The sequence below is a fragment of the Gymnodraco acuticeps genome, unplaced genomic scaffold (assembly GCF_902827175.1).
Source record: "Gymnodraco acuticeps unplaced genomic scaffold, fGymAcu1.1, whole genome shotgun sequence".
In the NCBI taxonomy this organism is placed as follows: Eukaryota; Metazoa; Chordata; class Actinopteri; order Perciformes; family Bathydraconidae; genus Gymnodraco; species Gymnodraco acuticeps.
The window spans coordinates 2,161,291-2,187,033 of NW_022991632.1; the positions used below are offsets into that span (position 1 = coordinate 2,161,291).

A 25,743-nucleotide genomic window follows, 5' to 3' on the forward strand; every position below is an offset into this window, starting at 1 on the left:
TGAGCAGCAGCAGGCACTCTGCAAGCTCTTAATATTTTACCCTTTGCCACAAAAAAGTTCCATTAAATTACACCAAATGCGCAACTGACATTGTTGCCTTTTTATCGGCCACTTAGAAATGTCAGAAACCACAAGGGTGTCCAAATAAGCCAATAAAGAATACATGCTAATATAATGAGACCAATAATCAGTTTTAGGACCCTGAAAGCAAATACTAATATGAGAGTCATTTTAAAGAGACACAAAAAGTGCACAATGCAGGTTGTGTAAAAGGCTGATGGGTAGGTTGTTTTACTAAAGTAAATACTAATTTACTGTAAAGCAGAAATAAACATGTTTATAACAAATCAATACAATTATATTAAGGATAAAAGTTCATTTGTAGAGGTCTTGAGTGATGGCTGAGTGTTGTTACAGGTCACTATGTACACAGTCTATGCTCACTGGTTGCTACTGTAGCTTTCCATTATAATGCCCCGGCCACACGAGGACGAAAACGGTCGTTTGCGTTACTGTTTAGTGTCATACAGTGTCATACCGTTCGGCCACACGAGGACGACCGAATACGGCACTAAACGACTGCGGAAACGATAACGGGTCCCAAGGTGGATAGAACGGCATACGCAAAGCTCTGGGGGGGTCCAACGGCTCTGTGTGTACGCCCTATACGATCATTTTCTGATAATGATGAGGCAATAGCCCCGCCTCTCCCCACCTCTGCTGCTCACCCCCGCGTCAAAGTAAACTGCACACTGAATTCAGATTATTTATCTTTCTCTCGATATGGACATAAACGCGAGTGAAGTCTAATCTGACAGGACGGAGACACCTCTCAAACTACCTAAACTAGTTATAAATATGTTTATTTTTACTGTCGGCCGGGTCACTCATTACTGGATCAGCTGCTGCATGAAACAGACACTGACGCTGTCCAAAGAGAGGGAGGAAAAAGAGAGGCTCCGTGTATTTTATTATTATATTATATAGATTCGTTATTCATTTGTTTTAAAGCTCAATAAATAACAAAGAAGACCTTTGACCGGCACTTTTATAATTGTGTCTGAAGATTTAAACTTTAATACACGTTGACTGGCGAAAAACTCACCCCACCGCGGAGAATAAACAGAAGGGCAACCATGACAACCATGCTTCTTCGCTGCTTTTGTGGAGGAAGTTACAGCGCCACGTACAGGCTCCTGCATATGTACTGCAGCTTCTCCAGCGGTTGGAGCTAAACGGAGCTGTCTCGTGTGGACAGACACTATCCGGATAACTATTGCGTGTGGACAGAAGCTTTTTTGCGATTGCGTTTGCGTTAATCCTATGCGTTTAGCCGTTTTCGTCCTCGTGTGGCCGGGGCATAATAGTACCACCTTGGCCTGCATCAACTTCAACAATCACAGATAATCTCACTCTTTGCCCATTGTTGGATTAGCTCTGAGTTAGAGTTATCACTAGCAAGATGGTGATGGCCAGAGCCACCTACTTTGAGTTTCACCACAGCTCTTCAGAAACCTGTGGCTGAAGTCATAGAGGATAGGTCCACATTTTATACAGTCTATGAATGGGAAACAATACAATACTAAGGGGCTTTGTTGGCATGACCACATTTTAAACATAGTATTGCCAAAGCATTCCGTACAAGGTGGTATAACAGAACAAAGACAAAAAAGAAACACTAAACATAAATGTGAAGTTATGTTTCATTAGAAAAAGTGTCTGTATTTATTGCTGGATTTTAAGAGGTAAGAAAACGCAAAACATTGGAAGATAAATAACTACTCAAGATACCAGAAGACAGGCTTTTGGAGGGATATGATTCCAAATAGAACTAACTCGAAATCTCAACCTCTAGAGATAGACGACTAACCTGAGGTCAACATCTGCATCAGTAAAACAACAGGATGCAACACACACAACAACACACACACACACACACACACACACACACACACACACACACACACACACACACACACACACACACCACACACACACACACACACACACACACACACACACACACACACACACACACACACACACACACACACACACACACACACACACACACACACACACACACACACACACACACACACACACACACACACACACACACACACACACACACACACACACACACACACACACACACACACACACACACACACACACACACACACACACACTAAATAGGAGCTTCTGAACAAATACCATCTTCAGATAGTTTGGAAAATACTTTTCTCTGTTTCTGTGATATGAAATATTGTCTGCAGTATCACCTTATATATAAACATAATTAAATGTTAATGGCACTACACCAAAATAGAGTTATGTTGCCAAAGCCAAAATGATAAAGCATTAAGTAACTAATGACAATAAAATGCATTATAAGGTAAAATAAAATCATGTAAAATAAACATGGGAAGCTTTTATAATTCCACACATTCTGCATGTACATTATGATAGCTTTGTGCAGCCAACAGAAGTCCATTAGTGTCACGTGTTGTGTGAAACCTGATGAATTTTAATGTTGGCTTTTGATATTCAGAATTAATGCTCTGGACAGTCATGGCACAGGATTATTTTGTTGCTCATAGGAGAACCAATCGGCCAGCCCAAGCTGCTATTTATTATGAACTGCCGAGGAATGGAGGCACTTCACTTGCTCAATTTACTTCTCCAGTTGGTTTGTCATTATCTCCTGTCAGCCGCGCAATTACATTTTAATAGCTTTGAACGGGTTGTCCTCATTTCTATGGATTGTCTTATTCTCTCAACATGCTCAGTAGTGGTGATGGAAAACTTAGGGCAAAGCTATTGAAACAAACAGGTTTATTTGATGGGCAACATGAAATCTGAAAAAATCATTGCAAAAAGAGAGACAGCAGAATAAAAAACAAACTGAAATGCGTGAGAAAGTGAAAGGCTTAATGGGACAGTATTTTTATATTTCCAGAAGTACTTCCAAGTTCATCTGAGTGTGGGAATTTAGCACAGAAGAGAAATGATGGAAACCTGAGGTTCAGCATAAAACATTTTGGTTTCTTCTGAGGTCCATGCAGGGCAGGAATCTGACAGTCAGTGAGAAATGTAATATCCTCTAGCTACGTTGTTTTCCTTGTTTATCCTGTCAACCTGACATTTAAACTATCAAAATGAATTTAATAACGTTACCAGGCCAAATTCAATAGATGCAATTCAATACTTGTCAAAGTTCGGTCATCAGAGGAATTTAAACATCTATAGCTTCACTATACCCAGCCTCTCTATTCATTCTCTCTAAAATCTCTAGACATCATAGGCTATCAACAAACTCAGGTCATTATCTCCCTGACATAGCAGAAAGTAAAGGTGATACCCAAATACGCATTGCGTGACACAAATGGATGGTATGCTTCTTGTGTATGGTCGTATAGCTTAGGAAATCCTCTCTTCACACACAATTTTCTAACATCAGAGTAGGACTTTTTCTGATACAGAATTACCAAAACCTAAGAAACCTTGTGCCTGCAGGAGAGTAGTGTTTAAACAGTGGTCTCAAACTGCTTCAAACACATTATTTTATCGCATAATATAATATTTTATAACACGGTAAATGATCTAATGGCATGGAGCTACTGTATAAGGAAAACTGTTATGGTAGAAGCAACACATCAGCAACAAACAATTTAAGGTGTTACAGCCCTCTAGTTTAATCTGTTAAGAAGATGAAACGTGAAGTAAGCAAATACCAGAAAATATATGAATTGCAATAATTACATTTACATGGATAATGATGCATGCGATTAGGGCTCAAAAACAATATGGCACCTACTTTAAGCCTAAATATGGTAGGTTTCCATATCATCTCACTTTGTGTCAAGGAGTAGTTTTATAAGCTTCCATTACATTACATTGCATTTAGCTGACGCTTTTATCCAAAGCGACTTACAATAAGTGCGTTCGACCAACAAAATACAAACTTGAAGAAAACAGAATCATATAAGTACATCAGGCTTCAGAGAGCAAAAACATTTCAAGTGCTACTCAACTGGCTTTAGGTAAGCCAGCCCTTTATTAGTATATAAGTGCTTTGTTAATAGTTCTATCGCTCGAAGTGGAGTCGAAAGAGATGAGTTTTCAGTCTGCGCCGGAAGGTGTGTAAGCTATCTGCTGTCCTGATGTCAATGGGGAGCTCATTCCACCATTTTGGAGCCAGGATAGCAAACCCACGTGTTTTTGCTGATGGGAACTTGGGTCCCCTTCGCAGCGAGGGTGCAGCGAGCCGTTTGGTTGATGCAGAGCGGAGTGCACGTGCTGGGGTGTACGGTTTAACCATGTCCTAGATGTAGGAAGGGCCAGATCCATTCGCAGCATGGTACGCAAGTACCATTGTCTTGAAGTGGATTCTAGCAGTTATCGGAAGCCAGTGAAGGCAGCGGAGGAGCGGCGTGGTGTGGGAGAATTTAGGAAGGTTGAAGACCAGACGAGCCGCTGCATTCTGGATGAGCTGCAGAGGTCGGATGGCACATGTAGACCAGCCAGGAGGGAGTTGCAGTAGTCTAGGCGTGAGATGACGAGAGCCTGGACCAGAACCTGCATCGCTTTCTGGGTCAGCTGGTGACGCATCCTCCTGATGTTGTAAAGCGTGTATCTGCAGCAGCGGGTTGTAGCAGCGATGTTTGCAGTGAAGGACAGGTTGTTATCTAGGGTCACACCCAGATTCCTTGCAGTCTGAGTCGGGGAAACAACAGAGGTGCCAATGTTGATTGTTAGGTCAAGAGTGGGACAATCTTTTCCCGGAAGGAAAAGCAGTTCAGTCTTGTCAAGGTTGAGCTTGAGGTGATGATCAGACATCCACTGAGAGATGTCAGCTAGACAAGCAGAGATGCGTGCGACGACCTGGGTCTCTGAGCGGGGAAAGGACAGAATTAATTGGGTGTCGTCAGCGTAGCAGTGGTATGAAAAACCATGCGGGCTAATGACTGATCCGAGCGAGTTTGTGTACAAGGAGAAGAGGAGGGGACCAAGAACAGAGCCCTGAGGGACCCCTGTAGTTAATTGACAAGGATCGGACTCGGACCCTCTCCAAGTAACCCTGTAGGTGCGGTCTTTGAGGTATGAGGTGAGGAGGGAAAGTGCAGAGCCTGAAACTCCAAGTTCTTGGAGAGTGCGAAGGAGGATCTGATGATTCACCGTGTTGAATGCAGCAGACAGGTCCAAAAGGATGATGACAGAGGAGAGGGATGCAGTTTTGGCAGTGTGCAGTTCCTCAGTGACAGCAAGGAGGGCAGTTTCTGTGGAGTGACCTGCCTTGAAACCAGACTGGTGCGGATCCAGAAGGTTGTTCTGATGGAGATAGCAGGAGAGTTGTTAAAAGACAGCGCGTTCAAGTGTTTTAGACAGGAACGGGAGGAGAGAGACAGGCCTGTAGTTTATAACATCAGACGGGTTGAGAGTGGGTTTCTTTAGGAGAGGGTTTACTCTTGCCTCCTTGAGACTGTTTGGAAAGTGACCAGAAGTTAGAGAAGTGTTGATGAAATGAGTGAGAAATGGTAGAATATCAGGAGCGATAGTCTGAAGGAGGTTTGAAGGGATAGGGTCCAGAGGACAGGTGGTAGGGCGGGCAGAGGTAATGAGGGTAAGAACCTCACTTGGAGAGAGAGGGGAAAAGGAGGTCAGTGTGTAGGTGGAAGGAGGGTCTGGTGACCCAGCGGTGAGTAAAGGTGAGTCAGAAAAAGAAGAGCGAATATCATCAACCTTTTTTTCAAAGTGGTTAACAAAGTCGCTTGACAGAAGGGAGGAGGGGGAAGGGGCTTTTGGAGGGTCCAAGAGGGTGGAGAAGATGGAAAATAGTTTTTTAGGATTGGAATAGGAAGATTGAATCTTATCTTGAAAGAAAGTGATTTTTGCCTGAGAGATCGAAGCAGAGAAAGAGGAGAGGAGAGCCTGATAGGTTAGGAGGTCGTCACAGTGTTTGGATTTCCACCATTTCCGCTCTGCTGCCCGAAGGACGGTTCTATTAGCACGCAGTGCATCATTTAGCCAGGGAGCAGGAGGGGACTGACGAGCCTGCCGAGATGTGAGAGGACAGAGAGAGTCCAGAGAGGATGAGAGAGTAGAGAGGAGAGTTTCTGCAGCAGAGTTTGGAGGTAGTAGTTGGAACGAGTCCTTGACAATAAGTAATTGAAGCTGGATTTAAATATAGTTGATGTCTATAATACCCTAAGAGATTAATGGCTGTTCTGATTCACATGCAAACAGCATATGGAGATGATAATAAAAATGCAATGAAAAGTATGGATCTCTGAGTTCTGTCATAATATTGTGTAGTGAGCTATCACTCTATTAATAACTGTGGTCACTCGGTGTATTGAGTGTTTTGTGACAGGGGGTTTTCATCCATGACTACATACGAGGAGCGTGATTACTTTTATACAGTTAATCTATAGATTAACTGTTTTTTTGACCAGGCTGTCCACATAAAATGAAAACAAATAAAATAAAATCTGTCAAAGATACAGCTTTTAAAAAACAGCATCAATAGCAGCAGACATCCATAAAGAATATGGCAACAATTGTGTAATATAAGGAATTAATAAAAGGACTTCCATATATAAGGAGTTTGGGTGTACTGCAAGGTTGACCCATAACAGCCCTATAAATGACTTGTACTAGCTTCTAAGTAACTCTCAACATTACAACTTGACAGGTATTTATGAAACACTGATTGAACATTAATCAAACAATAAAGTCAAAACAAACAAAAAAGTATTGTTGGGGAAATATTTTCCAAAGCCCATAACTTTGACCCAGTTTATCAGTTCATACTGCCCTGACTGAGCACACACACCTGTAACCTTGGCTGCTGTGCTCTCAGTGTTTTCTCTCCCTGCTCCTGCCTGTTGGCGTCAGCTGATAGAGGTGTTATGATTCTATCTTGTTATGCACAATGTTGATTATTCTCTCTGAACTAGCTAAATACATGGGGGGTAGAGTTCTTCAGAATTTTTTTTATTTATTTATTTATTCTACTAAAATCATACAAAAACAAAAATGTATAATTCATACACACAAATGAACAAAATTAGTAGAAGCGGGAGGGCTGAAGCATAGCTTATGGGGAGTAGCCCTCCCGTGCATCATCATTAGCATCAATATAACAATGGCATTTATTTAGTCAAAAATGTATAGAAATTAAGGAGTACAAAGAAATAAAGAAAACTAATGAAAACTGGAAAAAATAAATAAAAGTTAGGGCAAGAAAAAAGTAAATGCATATATAAATAATACTGGGAATATCCAATATTTGTTAGCTGGAGTAATCTGCAAATAGAATAGTTTTTACTTTAGTTTTGAATTGTTGATGACTTGTAATACTTGAGAGGTCTGGGTGAAGTCCATTCCACGTTCTAACTCCGATTATGGATAAGCTGTGTGATTTGATGGTTGTTCTACAGGGCCTGCTACACAACCAGATAGGATGCCTAGTTGGGTATTTCCTGACTGTAGTTTGGAACTGCTTTTGAATGTTAGTAGGCATTTTGTTATGGAAAATGTTGTGCATAATCAGTACTGTTTTAAGCTTAACTATATCAACACATTTGAATAGATTGAGTTTTTTTTAAATATGGGAGTTGTGTGTTCACATTTACCAACACCACAGACTATTCGTAATACTTTTTTTTTTAGATATTATTATTTGAGATATGATATTATGATTTGTTGAGTACGTGTTTCCCCATATTTCAGAGCAGTAATAAAGGTAAGGAAGAAATAGACTGTTATAAAGAGTTCTGAGTATTTTTTCCTATTGTTTTTGACAGTTTAGTTTGTACATAATTTATGGTGCTTCCAGTTGAGTTTTTCATCAACAATGAGTCCTAACAATTTACATGCACCAACTTTCTCTATCTCAGTATTGCAAATCCGTATAATACAGTCATTTCTACTCTCAGACTTTGTATTGAATAACATGTAATTTGTTTTGGCCACATTAAGGGATAATTTATTAACTGCAAACCAGTTACATAGTATTTCTAATTCTGCATTAACAATTTTAACAAGATCACCAAGATTATGATGGGAGCAGAGAATGGTGGTATCATCGGCAAACAATATGAATGTTAACATGTCGGAGGTGTTGATTATGTCATTAATATAAATCAGGAACAGTTTTGGACCTAAAATTGATCCTTGAGGGACTCCACATGTTATAGGAAGATTGTTTGATTTCGCCTCGTCTATATCCACATATTGTAGCCTATTTATCAGATAACTCTTAACCCATTCTTTGGCTTGACCCCTTATGCCATAATGTTCTAATTTGTGTAGCAGTATAGTATGGTAGTATCAAAAGCCTTTTTAAGGCCAATGAATACAGTATACCAGCTGTAATCATTTTTTTCTCAATGTTGTTGGTAATTTCTTCAACCAGTTCAATTACTGCTGAAGAAGTAGAGTGGTTTTTCTGAAATCCATATTGGCTGAGGCATAGTATAGTAAATTAGCTGAGGAATTACTCCAGACGGTTGTTAAAGAGTTTTTCCAGGATTTTTGAGAATTGTGGTAGTAAAGAAATCGGTCTATAATTATTCAAACTTGATTTATCACCAGATTTGAAAACCGGAATCACCTTCGCGATTTTCATTTCATTGGGGAAAATACGTTGTTGGAACGATTTATTGCATATATTTACTAGGGGGGCTACAATGTTTGGTGCAACTTGTTTAACACTAGAACCACCAGAGATTTGTTATACCTAAAACCGCCACCGGGGTCAAATTGACCCAACATTAGAATGCATTGATTTTCAAGCTAAAGGTATTGCTTTAAAAATAAAAATGGTCCTGTGGTATTGGTATTTTGACAAGCAATTTTGTTAAATTGTTTCGTTTATTAACGGTACAACATAGCGTTTCGTGAGGCGGTTGTCGTTGTTGGGTGAAAAGCAAACAGCTGTTTGCTGTGGAGCGCAGCGTGAGCAGTCTCCCGTGAGCGGGAGCGCGCTCCTTCATTACAGACTGTCGCTATCAATCTATCTCTCTCTCAATCTATCTCTCAATCTATAAAGGAACCGCAGTAGACAAAAGGTGTTGCTATAGCAACACGTCGTGTTTGTTTACACGCAAAATCAATAGCGCGAAAAGGGGTGGGGTCAATATGACCCGCTTGGCGGAAATAGGTATAAATGGCCATTTTTTTGGCGATTTCTTCAATCTGACTTCATATTGACAATTTTTAACAACAGCTCTGGGTCAAATTGACCCGATTGGCGGTTCTATTGTTAACACTATTCATACTAAGTCCTAAATAATCTTTGGACTGTTTACGGTGTTGAGTATTAACAATATCAAGCAGTTTATTTTCTGTAATTGGGTTCAGGAACATATTCTGCAACCACATGTTGGTTGCAGTTTTTCAGAAAATCATCCACTTTACATGAAGTTGGGTTGATTTTACTCGCCAGATTGGGGCCAATTTCAGTAAAGAACTCATTAAAGCTATTTGCAACATCCGTTGGGGTTTTTCCTTCGGTTTGGAATTTTTTGAATTAATTTCTGTTGTCAGTTATTTTCTTCTTAATTATGCTATTTATTACCTTCCAAGTGGTTTTCATATCTCCTCTGGCATTTTCAAATTTTTCAGAGAAGTATCGTTTTTCACAGTTTCTAAGGATTGTAGTCAATTTGTTTTTATACAATTTATAACGACTTTCATCTTCAGTGCTTTTACTTTTCAAAAATGTCCTGCATTTTTCTTACAGCAAGCGTTTTTCAGTCCACGAGTGAACCAGGGTTTTGAGTCATTATTATTCCTGTTGCCAATCTTAATTGTATTAGATGCACAACATTCGTTCATGCTTTGCATGAAAATCCTTACAAACTCATTATAGGATTTGTTTGCATCTTGAATCTCAAATACTTCTTGCCATTTTTCATTTTTTACGTTAATATTTAATTTATTTTGAGAACTGTCATTTAATGTCCGCTTAGTTATGTATTTTGTTCTTTGTTATTTACAGGTTATTTTCCGCAAATTGTGAATATTGGTAGGTGATCACTGACATCAGTGATGAGGGCCCCACTATGATGTTCCGTTTCAAGGACGTTAGTGAAAATGTTATCAATTAACGTTTCAGTAGTGCTAGTTAACCTGGTTGGTTTGGTTATTAGAGGGAGAAGCCCGAAAGAAGAACACATATCCATGAAGTGTCTCGCCTGTTGGTGCGAGTTGTATTTTAATAAATTAACCTTGAAATCTCCACATACATAAAGGTTTTTATTTCTATGAGGTCTGAGCATTTTTTCTACTTGTTCATTAAATTCCTCAAGATTACTTCCAGGCTTTCTATATATGCATGAGACGAGTATATGTTTTTTTCTGTTTTCGCTCAATGTCTACGGTGACAGATTCAAGGAGGTTGTTGCAGCAGAGGGAGAGACTTTCTACCAATCTTGCAGAAAGTGTGTTTTTAACAAACAGTGAAACCCCTCCACCTCTTTGGAGTTTGCGATTCATATGAAAAGCCACATAATCAGTTAAAAAATTGTCAACAGTGTTTGAGTCAGTTTGCCAGGTCTCTGAGATTGCAATGATGTCAAAAATATCTACTTATGAGTTGAAGATATAGTTTGATTTTGTCATTAAGGCTACGGGCATTAAAGTGTATTAATGAAAAGCCATTAATAGCTTTGAGTTCTATGTTAAAAAGTGTTTCGCTATAGTAGCAGCAGTTGTTGGTAAGATTTCTGAAGAAATTAGAGTCTGGGTCAATGTGAGAGTCGAAACAGTTATGTCTTATTAGATTTTCATCAAAGAGATTTAAATCCTTAGAGTTTACTCCGGGCGGTCACTGTGGTCACTGGGACTGGGTGATTTGAGTTCATGGTGCATACACGGAGGTCAATTCATGACTGATCATACAACACAGGGGATTTATTTGAACACACAGGACAAAATACAAAACTGAATAAATAATAATAATAATAATTGACGTGGCAACTCTACCGTGAAGTCAAAACCTCTGGCTCTTAGACTTGTTTTGTCAATTCTCCGGCCGAAGCTCCTAATAAACCATCAGTGTTTGACACCTACAGTAAGCTCCAGCTCTCCCTGTGTCTCCTTCCTGAGTCGGTGACTCCCACTGCATTGCTTTGCTACACAGAAGTTTTGCCCCACAAGTATGTTAAATTCTGTGATTCTGTGTTTCTGAAAATTGTCTACGTCAGACAGAACACATTTTAGTCAATACATTCTGAAAAGTACCCTGAAAAGAAGGTACAGCACCAATCAAAAACTGAAATAAAATATTAATATGTGCACCAAATATGAACCCAAACCTTTATGACTAAATGTTTTCAAGCTAAATGTTTGAAAATTAGGGCAAATTATATGATTGCCAAATACTGTACACATTTAATGATAAACAAAATGTGAACTTTAAATCTGCAAGTGGTTGAACAGAACATAAATCCAGGTTCTCTTCTTGTTTTTATTCTCAGTACAATGGCTGTGCACTTAGCTTCACAGCATCTGAACTTCAAACTCAAAATAAATTGTGAAAAAAGTAACCGTGTGTGGATAATAAGCCTCAGAAAGGCTCTTTATTCTGTAAATACACAGAGAGGTCACAGCAGCCTGAGATGTCAGCATAATGAGCATCCAGAGCTGTTGATTCAATTCAAGAGAGATGTGTTTGATAATGGGGCTGCAGGTCTGTGTGATTGAGGATAACAATTGTGAAAGGAGCTTTTCATGGAGGCATTGGTTCTGTTGGACGGTGATCGGTACATTTTTACTGCTTTATTTTCCCATGGTTTGTGTTAGGGTTGCAAGGCAATAAAAAACACTTGGTAACAGTTTCACCAGAACTTTGTCAGTAAATGTATATAACCATTGACTGTTTGCATTAATGAATAGTTAAAAACATAGGTCTATGTACAGTATAGTCTTGTTTGAATAACCAAGCCATAAAAGGTTAAGGCTGCTAGTTGTAAACTGGTTTTCCTTTTTTGAAAGGGTTATGTTTTCCCTCAGATGTTTTTATCCCCATGTCTCCAAAAGTGGTTTCCTGCTGTAAGAAGATACAGCTCAGCTCAGTTCAAAGTAAAGTAAATGAGATCCTAAATAAAAATAAAAATCTGATTGCCAATTATGATATTACAGAAACAGTGATGTTTTCTTTTAAATGCCTTTTTCTTTGTTTTGCCTTCACACCTGGGTGCATTGTGTTCCTGTCTTTTGCATGTCTTATTGCAATGCAGTTGAAATACTGTTTGAAAAATAAATACATTTATCAACAGTTTTTAAAACGGCTACCTCAAACTTTGTATACAATTATCCTGTTTAGTGACATTACTACGGCTCAAATATTAGTGAGAATCTGGAATTCAATCCACATACTCGTGTTATACCGCATTTAAATGTAGTGTTTATGCAACCATCACTTTCAGCAGTGACACATCAAGTGACACATCAAGAGACACATCTGTTCCATTCTTCAGTACCTTTCCACTTGTCACTGCTTTTCATGTTGAAAAGCAGCATCATTGTTCACTCCAATTTGGTTGCACTTCATTTCTTTTTTTCACAGAGCACAGCTGGAGGCAACACAAATCAGATTCAGGTCAGACAGACAGACAGACAGACAGCCGTGGCTTTAATGGCAACAATAAATGAGAGCAGCTTGTGTATTATACAAAAACTTGTTATGACGTTAATTGTTACATCAGCATAGTGCCACAGACAGTTCAGCTTCTGAGTGTTTAAACAAGATGCAAGATGTCATATTCATTATTAGATTCATTAAAGAGTATACACACTAACTATAGCCAATTAGGTTTTTTAATACGATAAGCTGTCACTTTAAGCGTTCAAACTGTTCAAGATGTCATATTGAGTTCACACATTACACAATGTTTTCTCGCACTAGGTGGGTTGTTTGTTGGACAAGAGCAGTCACTTTGCCGCACTTAGGGCATACAACTGCTGCTCTACCACCTGTCATCAGATATATATTATATAGTTCCTTAAGCATTTAACATCAGTTTCCTTGGGTAAGTTTTAGAAAAATATCACTCGTCACCGGCTTAAGCTTCAATATCAGGATACATGTATTTATTATCCTTGGAAGAATGGAAGTAGTCATCACATACAGAGCATATGGGACAACTAGTTCCCCTAACAGTATCCTTCCCATGCCTTATATACAAGACAGGGTGTTATTCAGTCACAAGATACACGTATACCGGTTCAAAGCAGTATTCTGGCCTTAGTTAAGATTAGCTAAGGCCCGGGTCAGAAATGATCATGCTTGTCATATGCCTATCTCCATAGAGGCTGAATCATCATGTTAATCGTTGTCACATACACTGAACAACAATATAAATGCAACACTTTTGTTTTTGCTCCCATTTTTCATGAGATGAACTCAAAGATCTAAAACATTTTCTATATACACAAAATAACAATTTCTCTCAAATATTGTTCACAAATCTGAAAAAATCTGTGATAGTGAGCACTTCTCCTTTGCCGAGATAATCCATCCCACCTCACAGGTGTGGCATATCAAGATGCTGATTAGACAGCATGATTATTGCACAGGTGTGCCTTAGGCTGGCCACAATAAAAGGCCACTCTGAAACGTGCAGTTTTATCACACAGCACAATGCCACAGATGTCGCAAGTTTTGAGGGAGCGTGCAATTGGCATGCTGACAGCAGGAATGTCCACCAGAGCTGTTGCCTGTGAATTGAATGTTCATTTCTCTACCATAAGCCGTCTCCAAAGGCGTTTCAGAGAATTTGGCAGTACATCCAACTGGCCTCACAACCGTAGACCACGTGTAACCACACCAGCCCAGGACCTCCACATCCAGCATGTTCACCTCCAAGATCGTCTGAGACCAGCCACTCGGACAGCTGCTGCAACAATCGGTTTGCATAACCAAAGAATTTCTGCACAAACTGTCAGAAACCGTCTCAGGGAAGCTCATCTGCATGCTCGTCGTCCTCATCGGGGTCTCGACCTGACTCCGGTTCGTCGTCGTAACCGACTTGAGTGGGCAAATGCTCACATTCGATGGCGTCTGGCACGTTGGAGAGGTGTTCTCTTCACGGATGAATCCCGGTTTTCACTGTTCAGGGCAGATGGCAGACAGCGTGTGTGGCGTCGTGTGGGTGAGCGGTTTTCTGATGTCAATGTTGTGAATCGAGTGGCCCATGGTGGTGGTGGGGTTATGGTATGGGCAGGCGTATGTTATGGACGACGAACACAGGTGCATTTTATTGATGGCATTGTGAATGCACAGAGATACCGTGAAGAGATCCTGAGGCCCATTGTTGTGCCATTCATCCACGACCATCACCTCATGTTGCAGCATGATAATGCACGGCCCCATGTTGCAAGGATCTGTACACAATTCCTGGAGGCTGAAAACATCCCAGTTCTTGCATGGCCAGCATACTCACCGGACATGTCACCCATTGAGCATGTTTGGGATGCTCTGGATCGGCGTATACGACAGCGTGTTCCAGTTCCTGCCAATATCCAGCAACTTCGCACAGCCATTGAAGAGGAGTGGACCAACATTCCACAGGCCACAATCAACAACCTGATCAACTCTATGCGAAGGAGATGTGTTGCACTGCGTGAGGCAAATGGTGGTCACACCAGATACTGACTGGTTTTCGGACCCCCCCAGACCCCCCCAATAAAGCAAAACTGCACGTTTCAGAGAGGCCTTTTATTGTGGCCAGCCTAAGGCACACCTGTGCAATAATCATGCTGTCTAATCAGCATCTTGATATGCCACACCTGTGAGGTGGGATGGATTATCTCGGCAAAGGAGAAGTGCTTATTATCACAGATTTTTTCAGATTTGTGAACAATATTTGAGAGAAATGGTTATTTTGTGTATATAGAAAATGTTTTAGATCTTTGAGTTCATCTCATGAAAAATGGGAGCAAAAACAAAAGTGTTGCATTTATATTGTTGTTCAGTGTAGCTATCATATGCCTAAAACAGTGTGTCCTGACCTATGGTCCTGACACTCTTCTAGGTAATCAAACATCCTGTTATGTACACAGCTATGTAGGGCCTTTGTTATCATGTGCTACTCTGATATTGGTACATTCAGTATTTTCCCAACAGTAAGATAACATAGTCACCTATTGTTGCTACCTGTAAGCTAAGAATAATTATTTTCTTCATTTATCTTTAGAAGCCTTGATTTGTATGAGTTGTTACAGGACATGTACTAAGTGAATTAGTGACTCAAGCCAGACATGTTCTAGTCTAATGATCGACCATTGCTGCTGATTCCTTTCTATATTGACATTTTCAGATTACCACATTTTAAATGAATCTACACAGAGTAGGGATTTCTGGCCTAACTTCACCTACTTATAAGAAAGCATGGAAAAGTAAGTTCATTTTAACGGTCAAAACTCCAACATAATTGAAACTGTTCTTATACTATAACTGTGTGTGTGGCTTTGACCCTTTCATGCAGCAGACTAAACACCACCTAAATTACGCTGAACTTCACAAAACATCCCTGTGTGATGCCATTCCAATGCAGAATTAACACTTGGTACCTGGAGTTCACCTCCTGGTCACTGCCACCACCCACCACCGCTCCCCGGGCGAGTACTAGCATGGGTTCAAATGCAGAGGTCCAATTTCGCTGTGTGCTCTACTGTGAGTATGTACATATGGGACAAAAATAAAGAGGGTTACATCCTCCGATTCTTCTTATTCTGTTGTATGTCATGAGGGAAAAGTTTACACATAAAACACCCTTGTAATATGAATACAGTGTGTGCCCCAATTATGAAACCCACAAATGTTGATTACTTTTGCTGTCCATTCAGAAAGCTCATTATGATCATGAATCTCCTGTCTTGCTTGATGAATGTTTGAATTAAAAACATATTCGCTTTCAGTTGTGATTGTGAAGGGAGGTATATACTGTAAACTTGATTCAAATAAATACTAGACTTTATATATTTTAATAATATCTCAGGAACTCTTGCTGCATATGAATTGATATTTAAATGTGAAAAAGGACTATATCCTGGAGCTGCATTTGAGAACATAATGGACTGGTTTTATTTATAATGTCATATTCATAGGTATATGCAACCCTAAAGGGAGAACTGTATAGGACACACACAGAGGCAGTGAAACATTCACTGACATATTATTTTATACAAGCATGGTTTTGTCGTAACAAAACAGAACAATCAAAAGTTTCCTTGTTTCTGTCTCTGTGTTATGCACTTAGTTTCATTTTCACTATAGGGTCAAATTAACCTGGACGATTCTTTAAGAAGCTGTAACAGTTCCATCGCTCATCCCTGTCCTCCTTCGCAGCACGTTGAAGGTTATTAGTACATGTTCTTTACCTTTCTCTGAGCTAAACCCCTGCCAGCTGTGTAGTGAGATAAGGGCCAAGTATCTAAAAATAACCGTCTCATTCGGGGTACAGAGCATGCCGTGTCATTCACGGTTCTCCTTTGTGCCCCAATACAAACATCTTGAGATAACATGCTGGAAACTCTATTAGATATCATCACGTCTTCTGTCTTCCTCCTTGGCTTCCTGCCTTCCTTTTCTTTTGATTTGACGTTCACTTACTTCCTTTTTGCCTAACGCCTTCTACTCGCATGACTTTCTTCAGTCACCTCTATCTCAGCCTGTTTCCTCCCACTAAGACATTGTTAAAATATTGAAACATGTTCTTCTTCTATGCCTTGCTCCGTTATTAAAATCTGTCTTCACTCCCTTTTTCAACTGTGGCCTTCCTCATTCAAGCACAAACTCACCCACACACACTCATTTCGCTCCAAGGCCACTCCGCTAACAGCCTGTTACTACTTTCTCTTTGGGTGAGAAAAAACACGAGACTTTTTATGGACAAGATCTTTACAACATGCAATCATCACCTTTTACTTCATGTCACCATACAAGAGAACTTCAACAGCAGCATGTTTCAAAGGGTGCTTTACAGTATGTGTACATTTGTGTCAATCTCTTCTTGTTTCTCGTGACAAATATTTCCATCCACTACCAAACATACACTCCAGCTGCTCTTTTTAGATTTGTTTCATCACCGAATCACACTTAAACAACCACTAAGTGATTTGTTAAGGGGAACAAATATACTTTAGCAGGTTTATTATTGGCTTTTGAAAAAATGAAACAAAGCACAGGTCCCACTGCCTTATTGCGTACTGTCGCGGTTAAAGCTGCTGGCAGTTATTTTACAGTCTGCTGTGTTTCATCAACACTTGTGAAGAATGAAAAAACAATCATTATATTATTCTGGCAAAAGGAGAGTCCTAAATAATTACAGGTATAAAGAGATAAAGAGATGAAAGACAATAGATGTGAGAAAAAATTCATTGGAGTCCAGTGACAGCAGAAAACGAGAGGGAACAGTTCGGCCTTTTCAAGCCAGACTCCTGTGAAGATGGATAAATGATTGCTCAGAAAGTTGTGAACATGAAATAATTTATTAGATTTATTAAAAACTTTGTAATTTATAACGATAGTTTTATAAGGTGCTGAAAATCAGTTAGAGTACAAATGAAGTTGCAATTTAATGATTAAGTCGATAAATGCCACAGTAGTTTTAAACTACCAAGACACTAGATCATGGCTCAGTATAATGTTGAATACAAATCCCTTAAATCCAATTAACGTTCGACTGTACAGTTCCCTCAGTTCAAGAACACTTTTTTAGCCTCTTCAGCTCTTTCTTTCAGTTTTATGGCCCACGAGTCACGACTTTACGATTATGGTTCAGTCTCACTGTTCATATATAAGCATTGTTTCCAGTGATATCAGGCCCCTACTTTCAGGAAAAAAAACTCTGGTAAAGCAAAAAGGAGAGTAAATATTGCTATTGCCATCATTAAGTGCAATATTACTTGACCTGAATGCTCAAACTTAAAAGGAGAGGAGACAGACTATTTGTATTGCTTTAATGAAATGTGTGATGTTGGTTTTCAGAGGATTTCAAATCCTCCATTGCACACCAGGGACAAATTGCCCTTGCTATAAAACCAGAATGACACCCATTTTGTGGTAATTTAAGGAAGACTGCTCTTGCCAGAATATAGCAGCCTAAGAGTCTGAACTGAGGCCAGAGTATTGTGAGATGTGTTTGAGCCACTTTCGAGCTGTGCCCCGTCAGTGTGACTGCTTATTCTGTGCCTACATCATGGTTCACACAGAGGCAGAAGATTTGATGATTCAACAGTTAATTTTTGTTCACATGATCTGCTGTTCCCCCCAAAAAAGGTAACTCAATGGCAGAAGTAACGTATCTTACTGTAAAAAAACAGCGCTACAGCCTTATCAGCCGATTTCATTTGTACACTGCCGTCAACTAAAGGTTACCATCACGAATGTTTTTTTGTTAAGGACAGTGTGTGAGAGAAAGCTCATGGGACACTGGGATAAAACTATGGCCGTGTTACCACACTGGACAGAGAGTGAGAAATAGCAAGAAGGAACAGAGGTCGTTAAGCTTTCCAGACCCCACTATCCTTTGCACGTTTAATTCTTTTTAAATGAGTTTAGGTGTTAAATGGACCTGTGTTGGAGCTAAATTAAATTCCACAGCTATCATTACATTACATTACATTTAGCTGACGCTTTTATCCAAAGCGACTTACAATAAGTACATTCGACCAGGAAGACACAATCTTGAAGAAAACAGAATCATATAAGTACATCAGGTTTCATAGAGCCAAACATTTCAAGTGCTACTCAACTGGCTTTAGGTAAGCCAGTCCTTTATTAGTATAAAAGTGCTTCGTTAATAGTTCTAACGCTCGAAGTGGAGTCGAAAGAGATTAGTTTTCAGTTTGCGCCGGAAGATGTGCAAGCTATCTGCCGTCCTGATGTCAATGGGGAGCTCATTCCACCATCTTGGAGCCAGGACAGCAAACCCACGTGTTTTCGCCGATGGGAACTTGGGTCCCCCTCGCAGCGAGGGCGCAACGAGTCGTTTGGCTGATGCAGAGCGTAGTGCACGCGCTGGGGTGTACGGTTTAACCATGTCCTGGATGTAGGAAGGGCCAGATCCATTCGCAGCATGGTAAGCAAGTACCAGTGTCTTGAAGTGGATTCTAGCAGTTACCGGAAGCCAGTGAAGGGAGTGGAGGAGCGGAGTGGTGTGGGAGAATTTAGGAAGGTTGAAGACCAGACGAGCCGCTGCATTCTGGATGAGCTGCAGAGGTCGGATGGCACATGCAGGTAGACCAGCCAGGAGGGAGTTGCAGTAGTCTAGGCGTGAGATGACGAGAGCCTGGACCAGAACCTGAGTCGCTTTCTGAATCAGCTGGGGACGTATCTTCCTATCATTAGAAAGGTTTCTATTAAAGAGCCTTGTGTTGGGAAATTGAACATATTGGCCCGATAAGGCAGGAATATTTCTAATTTCCTACAAGCTGCACTACTTTTGACCCCCGGGACTAGCAAGGCTACAAAATAGCCCATTAACTATCTGAAAGCATGCTGCCATAGAAAAACAGCACAATATGCAACCTCTGATGAATCGTGTGAAAGAACATTCCTACTTTCAAACTATGCAGCTCCACATTCCAGTGCTGGCGCAAAGCTCCTGAATTATTAACAAAACAATGTATATCATTCCAGAATTAATGGCTGTCAAAACTCTTCATTTCTGTTGCCATTTATCCATTATTTACAGTTAGCACGACACATCAAGCAAACAAACAGTAGGAAAACAGAAAGTCATTTACATATCAATCAAAGAAGACGTAAACTTCAAACCAATCCTGTTGTTTTCACACAAGGAGATACCACATTTAAGTCAATGAAGACAAAGGATACTTAAGTTATTACATGTCCACTTTTCAAACTAAAATACTCAAACACTTTTGATTAACTCCCAACATAAGACACTTTGTTCTACCTAGTGTTAATTAATCATTTTACATAAAGCCAGATGCCCAGCTAAGAACGCCATTAAGAATACCTTTCATCAGAACCAGGCCGGAGATTATTGCTTCCTTTGTTGTCACCAAACTCATTGCTTCAGACTTTCTTTTTGAAGTTTCACATTGCCATTAAGATCAGTGGTCAAGTTAGACAATTAACCTTATTTACTCAAATATTAATGAGCAACACAAACATCAAGACAAAGAAACGACAACAAACTAATGAGTAGTTGTTGAAGGATGCCAGCTTCCAAAAGATTCAAACTAAAACACAGCGATGTTAATGCACACAGTGAAAGGAGTCTGTGTGGCTACTGTCTTCATCGGGATAGACATGTTAATGCACAATTGTTGTGCTCAAAGGTCAATTTTGAACAACCGATCAGTCAAACCAAACATTCATGGCTTGTCAAATGTCACATTTTGTCACTTTTATGTAATATTGATGTAAATTAAATATTGTTTGGTTAAAGTCTGTTAAAAATAAATAAAACAAGACATTTGATAAAATACCTTGGGAATTTCTGATGGGTGTTTTTTTTCCATTTTGTAACATGACATTTATTTGTACTTGCCTTTTAGAATTACATATCAATTATTTTCAGAACAGACAACTCTATAACACCATATATCAGTGCCTTTCAAAACTCAAAACAAATTACCCCGACAACATTTCACTACTCCTGCTTTTTTACCTTGATGGACGTGGGCCATAATTACAAAGGCTGCTTAGTCAGAAGAGCGTTAGACATGAGTGTAAGACACAATGTTAGGCATTTGTTACTTGACGGAATTGTTTCTCTCTTTTGTGGACTTGTTTACACATAGGCTACAGAATATGGCCCGAACAAACATGGGCAGATGACAGCATTTAGATCAGGCATCCTCAAAGTCCGGACTCTGGTCCGGATCCGGAACGAACCACAACTGTCTCTGGACTCTGAGCAAATTATACTTTTCATATGTATTATCTGTGTCATCTGCGAGACATCGCCACAACGCAACGAGTCAAAATGATCCGCTATGTCCATAGACTGCAAACAGCGCTCTGCATGTCCTGTTCCACTGTCTGTGTGTGTCTGTCAACGCATTGGTCCAATCACATTCAGCATCCCGTCAGCGTTTCCCCCCCCAAACAATCTGCGAATCAGAGGCACAGTAGGGCGGGTCTTCGCGGAATGCGGATGGGAAAAATGTGTGTGTCGTCTCTTTCCACCTGTCTGAGTCAGAGCGAGAGTTTAAAAAAAAATAATTCAGAGCGAGAGTTAACAGCTCATCTAGTTCCATCTGTACTGTAGCTAGTAGTCTAGTTTCACCTACCGGGGTGGCAACTGACACCCTAAAAATAGGCCTTGCCACCCCAGCTGCCACCCCAGTTGGCAGCTTTGTTTTGAAAGAAAAGTTGTGGCTCATCGGACATTTATGAGAGAAAGTCTCTAATGTCCGAGTGCAAGTGAATGCAGCACATGTCATGTAACCCCTCCCCCGGTCCTGGCGCGAGCGTGGACATATGATTGGCGGCGATTTCATTTGAACGGGACGGCGCAAAACGAGAAGCATTCGGACCCAAGCACTGAAGGAATGAGGTATTTGCGGTCTACACTGACAGAGAAGAGACTGTCAGTGTGACTGTACTCAGCATTGAATCAAAACGCACTGAAGCTGTTGATTAATACGTTTGTGAGGCGTTTTGCTGAACAAAATGGTAATCGCCGCATTCAGCTGTAATAGACATGTCAACTTGATGCTCTGCTCACGGATGAGTATACACAACTATTAAGATGATGACCTTACGTGTAATATATTTTTTTCTTTGAGGGGGTCTGCCCCCAAAAAACAGTTTTAAGTCCTGAGAAAGTCAAATCAGACGGTGTGTAAAACTACACTGCCCAGCCAAAAAAAGTAACCACTTTGATTTAACTAGGCCAGTAGGTAAGGACTTTCCACTGGATAATAACTGCAGTATAAAAGAATGCATGACTGAAGTGATGGAGACCATGTTTGAAGGCAAACAAAAAGAGGAAATAACAGGTCAAATCAAGCAAATCCCCCTCTCAGATTCCACAGCAACCAGAAGAACATAAATACTGGCTGGTGATTTGATTAATCAGCTTTGTGATGGAATAAAAAATGCACAGTGCATTTCCTTAGCTTTGGGTGAGTCCACTGACACCACTGACAATGCTCAGTTGCTGGTGTTTGTGAGTTTTTATGATGAGGCAAAGGGGGAGTTTGTTGAAGATGTGTTGGGCCTGACGAACCTCAGTGGACACACAAGGGGGCAAGACATTTATAAAGCAATAATGGGAATGCTGAATGAAAGAGGGTGCAGCTGCCTTTATTCATAACTGTGCAGCTCTTACACTGCGACTCTGAGGGGTCAAGCACAGACACAATAACAATGAAAACTGCTGCATACAGATTATTTTTGTTTTTGCAACCTCGTGTTAAGATTCTTGTTGCAATTGTTTAAAAGTTTGAATGACCGTAATAAACGGACCTTTGTCTTATTGAAACATTTATTTTGGACCTTTAAGATTTGTATTTGAGTACCCCTGATTTAGATGATGCAGATCTGTGTGGCAGCAAAGACAAAGGAAGTATAAAATGTGCTTAATAGATTCACAAAAACAATCTCCCTAGATGAATGGATTGTTAAAACAATCATTACGTGCAGCCTGTGCATACAGTAGTGTACTCAATGAATGTTGACACTGTTACAACACTGGAGAAAGAGTCAAAGAAAGTTTAGTTTGGCCTTTTCTCACCACTTCCTTCTCTTTGCGACCAACCCTGCATTACAGAATTTATGTGAACCTGAGGCCCGACTCCTCTGACCTCCCTCTTCCTGCCTTTGGCCCCTAGGCCCAGTCCACACTGTCTAATGGAGATCAGAGAACGCAGAGGGGAGCGAGCTAAAAGTCTCTCTGAAGAAAGAAGCAGATTATATATAGCCACTGATTAAGGCAGGGATGGGAACATGACCTACATGCATAACAACATTTTCTCTCACTTTCTGCTACAGAACACGCCTCCGTCCAGGACCAGGACTCTACAACTGGGAGAATCACTCTAATTATAACACCAGAGTCAGATTTCAATGCACACCTCATTAATATATCTCTCATTATTGGGTTCATAATGGTTTTTTGGAGGCGTGGGAGTCTTGGGAGAGCCAGTGACGAACCTTTGCTTCCCATGCAGGTAAAACAAAACTGCCATTATCTTCTATTGTGCCTGTTAGATTATAGTTAAAACAGATAACTTCCTTTCACACACAGAGCCTGCTCCTAAAATAGATACTCCTCTGGGATACTCAGGGGGATGAGGGGAGGAAGGGAGCAGAGCAAGAAAGGTAAGGAGAGAAAGAAAGGACTTTCTCCTTCCTCATCAATCTATCTGGTTCTGTCCCACTGATTCCTATGACCACGTATCAGATCTGCTTCAACAGCAGTGATACCGGCAGGCAGCCGCGGCGAGTGCACTTTGCTGGGATTCAATCCAGATCCTTTTATCAGCCATCAGAGGTTGATTTAACACCTATGTTCCTGGATGGTAAAAAGCATCTGATTATACAGCCAGTCAATCCCTTCCCCCCCCCCCCTCCTCTCCCTCAGCTCCAGCCCATTACCTTCAACTGCTGCGCTGCGCTGTCTGGGCTCACGCAGACACGGAGAGGATGCAGAGAGGCAGGTCAAAGTCGCTGTATGTGTGAACGGTTCAGCATATACATGTGTGTGTGTGCTCTTTGGGATGGATATATTTATCTGATTAAAATGCTGTAAGGCTTGACTGTAATCTGCCAGAAGTGTTCACATTGTTGCAACATTCAAGTAAAATGTTTTCATTATGTGCTTTTGGAATAAATACATCTTTATTTTTGGGCCTTTACATTGTTCATTACTGTTTAGTTGTTTGTGTGTCTTATGTGAAACGCCAGGTTTTAGCGCAGATTAGGGACTACCTCATCGGGATGGCATCTCTAAATACCTTGCTGAGGAGTTGGAGGTGTGCAGCTTGTCTCCTGTAACTCTTCCTCCAACAGCTCACTGTGGCTGCTCCTCCTTGCTATATTTAAACCTGATCCACTGTCAAATGACCAAAATGCCCATGTCTTGCCAAGAATATGTTATTTTCTCTTGTGACTGCTTCACAATAAAAGCAGCCTTGTGTTCAGCTGAATTCAAATAGATTGTTTCACAGTCCCATTTAGATAATTGTATGAAAAAGTATGTGCATGGAGTTGTTGGCTGCCATAATTGTGCTTACACAATGCATAATGCGAGTGTAGGATCTAATGTTTTGAGGTTGAACTCAACTCAACCAAATGTATTAAAGTGCAGTACTAAAATTGGTGGATTAACCCTTTAATGTTGGTACATCTGGGGTATAAATGAAGGAGATTGCAAAGTGTTTTAGAGTAAAATTATGTCCATGTACTATATGTGTGTTTGTTGCCAAATGCTCTGGATTTGCTTAAAACTCAGTAAACCAAAAACATATTCCACAATATTGTGTAAATCATCATGACATTTGATGAAAACCTGCCTTTTTTGTCATAATAAAGCACATACTGGTTTGGATCACTGGGGTTGTTCTACATGTTATATACTGTAGGGACTGCAGAGACTTATTTCCCCTGTGGCTCTTTATATGCATTGGCAGATGGGTTATTGGTGACCTCATCACCTGAGCATGGAGGCAACAAGCAGAAGGGCAGACTGAGCCTCATGAAAACTGCTGGCTGTTCACTTGCAGTTGTAATTATGCACAGATTAGCCTTTCTTATTGCAAACTAAAGAGTAGGTGAGGGGGAACATACTGTGCTAAGCACCAGTATTAAATATAATTTATCTTCACCTACTTGCTTTTGTTTTGCTTGCGTGGGTTTGAGTTCTTCATAACAAAGACTCTAGAGTTTGTTTTTTGAGTTTGTGGGGGGGTAAAGCCCTTTATTTTGGTTGTTCTGATCAAACGAGTTTACAGTGCATGGTGCCGCAGCTGGCTATTATGCAGGTCATATTTAGATTGTCAGTACAGTACAAAAGCTCAGAGATTTGCTTGTAATGAATAGTCCATTTAAAATATCCCTCTTAAACACTCTCAGCTACTTGCAGTAAGAATTCAAGCTTTCCCTCTTGATTATTGGCAGCACTCTGAGACTAAAAATTATGTATATGCAGTTTGGAAAGCATACAATAAGCAGATTTTTGTCCAAAAAGACAACTTTAAGTCTTAACATAAGATTGTTCAATGAATGCAGACCTAAGAGGCTGTATAGATGTTGAATTAGAGTACTCACACAACGATTGCATAAGCTTTGAACATGCATCAATTGATATTGATTGATCGCTGATTGTTAACAACTGTCCTTGGTCTGTGATGAATATCACTACAGACTGAAGATGGTCAGTGCAGCCATCTATTGTGTGTTGGACATAATAGCTCCACACTCGAACACATTGTTCAGTGTTCACAATTTACATAAGGCTTTCACCTTGGCATTTCTATCCTTTTGTACGTACAATACAAAAGCTCCTCTTATAACACGTACCACACACACACACACAAACACACACACACACACACACACACACACACACACACACACACACACACACACACACAACTGTAGCATAGCGAAGGTCAACAAGCCTTTTAAGCCATTATGCTGCAGAGAGACAAATTAAGGTATTCTTCTGATTAGGAGATCCATGCTTAACTTTTCAGTTGGTTTTAAACACAAAACTTTGATGTGCAGCTTGACACAACACATAATGC

General features: G+C 40.2%; 1 protein-coding gene across 1 annotated transcript in view; it reads right to left on the reverse strand.

Annotated features, from left to right (window-relative positions):
• Positions 1–25,743, reverse strand: part of LOC117534174 (potassium voltage-gated channel subfamily D member 3-like) — a 176,671-nt gene that overhangs the window by 78,590 nt on the left and 72,338 nt on the right.